Here is a 3,541-nt window from a genome sequence, read left to right on the forward strand (position 1 = left end):
TAGACAGGCAAAAAAAACAATTTAAATGTTTTTGAGAAGCTTGCATTCAATTGCCCCTGCACACAGCAAGCTTCCATTTCCCCTGTCACAAGGGGATTTATGGATGATTTAAGATGAAGTCATCAATCCTGTTATGTTCAACACTGTTACTTTATTTGGCACTTAATAGGCCCTCATTTTTTTTATTTTACGGGGAAAGATGGGATGGGAAAACGTGTTTTTATTAAGTTGAACATGTGCTCTTTTTGCTGGCAGGTCACCAGTGATACAAGTCAGTATTCAACGTCCATCCATGTCTGAAGACGTCGGGAGATGACATGGAAACCAGCCACTAGGGGCAACAGTGAGCGCTGTTACCTTGAAGTAGGTTTGGGTGTTGCCGGGCGTTGTGGACGGGAAGGCGGATGGGCGTAAGCATCTGCCTCTGGTTTAAAAGGTTGCAATGACCTTAAACACTTTGACATTTCCAGCGATAAAAAGTAGTTTTTTATATTTTTGTTTTAAGCCTATCCCAAACCTTAACTCTTAATGCCTAACTTTAAGAATTTGGGGGTAATGCCTAAACTTAACCCAGCCTTAAAAATTTAGTTAATGATTAAACTTCACCTTAAACACTTCGAAATTTGACACTTGGAACAGCTTCGAAATGTGATGTTTGAGGATTAAGATCTAATGCTGACATGAGACTGTAAGAGTTTGTTGCTTTATGACAGAATTTTAACAAAAAGTCACACTACTCAAAAGGCACCCACATGTTCTAAATCCCCCATTTTTAACCCATGCCATGCCTCTGAGTTAAATGACTTAATCCCCATGGTGACACTCTGACCCCACCCTGAATAAATCCCAGAGGCGTCAGAGAGACAGCATGGTGTGTGTGTGTGTGTGTGTGTGTGTGTGTGTGTGTGTGTGTGTGTGTGTGTACCTCTGTTTCCATCTGATGTGTTTTCCAGGTGTGGTGGAAAGACTAACACAGCTGCATTTTAATGACTCAAATATTTCTGCATTTTCTGTGTGCGTGCATGCGTGCGAGCGAGCGTGCGTGTGTGTATGTGTGTAATCCCAGAGATTAAGTCTGATGGCACAGTATGGCCACACCTGCCCCCACCTGAATCTCAGGAATGCAGTGTGATGTTAGCTCCTCCTCTGCATATGCTTACACACGCACCTACACTCACACAACTACAGCCCTACCCATACGTTATCATCAATGTTCATAGAGTGTATTTAAACAATAAGGCCCGAGGAGGTGTGATATATGGCCAATATACTGGTTTACTGGTTACCAACGTGCTTAGAGCATTAAAAATACATGTTTTGTCATAATCGAGGTATAAGGTCTGATATACCACAGCTGTCAGCCAATCAGAATCCAGTGCTCGAACCACCCAGTTTATAATGGACAATAACCATTGCTACAGACCCCACAACTACAGACCCGTGGATTGAATTTACAATTGTGCTGAGAGACAAATGAGAATGGGCAGATAACAGACAAACCACCAAAAAACCTGATTTAAATTAGATTGTGAAGTAACTTGCACAATTGTTGCCCATTCCATCCATTTTCATTCATTCAGTGGGCTGGCATGGTTGGATAGAGTCAAGGACATGGTTTGCATTTTTCTAAAGGCCTACTGCAACACGTAGCATGTTTTCCTTTCCCTTCGAATAATAGGGAAGCTGAGCTGGGATTAGACCGTCGTGAGACAGGTCTTTTAACCCTTCAGTGGGTTATAGTAATAGAGTTGTAGTAAACTAAACAGTCCGATAACAGCTTTTTTTTACAAAGTAAAACGTGAAAGAGAATAGTATGAACCCGCAAGGCCCGAGGTCAAATGATTTGCTGCTGGTAAATAGGCCTAACACAAACTCATCATTACACTATTGTCTTTCTAAATTAAAACCAACCTCTTCATCCTCCTCATCATTCAGTTAGGCCTATTTTTAATTCAATTGTGAAGTAAGGTGCACAATTATCACCCATTCATCCATTTGTCATTCATTCAGTGAGGAGAGAGAGACGAATTAACGCCTGGCTGGATACCAAGTCATCCTATAGCACAATGTCTTGGTGGATTACATTAGGGATAGGTTTGAAAAAAGTGATTTCAAAATTCTGAAAAAACGAGCAGTGTAAAATACAAACAAAAAAGTCAGGGAAGGAGTAGGACATAGCTATGTTTTGGGTATACATTTTTTATTTACAAAATCAAATGTCAGTGGCCTATGGTGGTTCTAGTGTTAACCAATGAGAGACGGACGTGAAGATCTGCAGCTGCTCTACTGAGTATTGCAGTTGGACTGAGTCTTCTCCACCTCAGAAAACTGTTCCCCTGTCTCGGTTCTGAGAGAGAGAGAGAGAGAGAGAGAGAGAGAGAGAGAGAGAGAGAGAGAGAGAGAGAGAGGGGGGGGGGATATATGAGAGAGAGAGAGAGAGAGAGAGGGATATGAGAGAGGGGGATATATGAGAGCGAGAGAGAGAGAGAGAGGGGGGGGGATATATGAGAGAGAGAGAGAGAGAGAGAGAGAGAGGGATATGAGAGAGGGGGATATATGAGAGAGAGAGAGAGAGAGAGAGAGGGGGGATATATGAGAGAGAGAGAGAGAGAGAGAGAGAGAGAGAGAGAGAGGGGGGATATGAGAGAGAGAGAGAGAGAGAGAGAGAGGGGGATATGAGAGAGAGAGAGAGGGGGATGTGAGAGAGAGAGAGAGAGAGAGAGAGAGAGAGAGAGAGCGAGACAGAGAGAGAGAGAGAGAGAGAGAGAGAGAGGGGATATATGAGAGAGAGAGAGAGAGAGGGGGGATATGAGAGAAAGATAGAGAGGGGGATATCCAGCTGGTCCTGGGGCTGAGTTCACAAACCTGTTCTACTAACACACTGAAGCCTCAGGACCAGAACATCCAATCAATCAGAATAAACCAAATTACAACACAGTCAAAACAAAACTACATTGCTTATTGGGAAACACAAGCACAAACACAAAGCAAAATGCAGTGCTATCTGGCCCTAAATCGACAGTACACTATGGCTAAATATTTGACCATGGTTACTGATCAAAACCTTAGAAAAACCTTGACAAAGTACAGGCTCAGTGAGCACAGCCTTGCCATTGAGAAGGGTAGACACAGGAAAACCTGGCTCCCTGTAGAGGAAAGGCTGTGCAACCACTGCACAACAGCAGAACCTGAGACGGAGCTGCATTTCCTGACAAAATGTCAAAAATATAAAACAATTAGAGAGTGTCATTTCCCCAAATTTGAAATCCTTATTCAAGGTTTTAAAGACCTCTCTGATGAGGATAGGCTACCCATCCTGTTGGGGGAGGACGCAGAGAGCTGTGGGTTGGCAGCGCACTACATTGCTGCCTGCCATAAGTTGAGGGACAGTGTCTGACAGACCAATAAACCTGCACATGTCCTCAACTGTATGATTATTGTTATTGCTGAATGTATGGTTATATTGACCGTTGGTTATTGTTGTTACTGTTGTCCCGTTGACAATTTTTGATTCTCATTTTTATTTTATTTTTTTTATATT

The sequence above is a fragment of the Salmo trutta genome, chromosome 9 (assembly GCF_901001165.1).
Source record: "Salmo trutta chromosome 9, fSalTru1.1, whole genome shotgun sequence".
Taxonomy (NCBI): Eukaryota; Metazoa; Chordata; class Actinopteri; order Salmoniformes; family Salmonidae; genus Salmo; species Salmo trutta.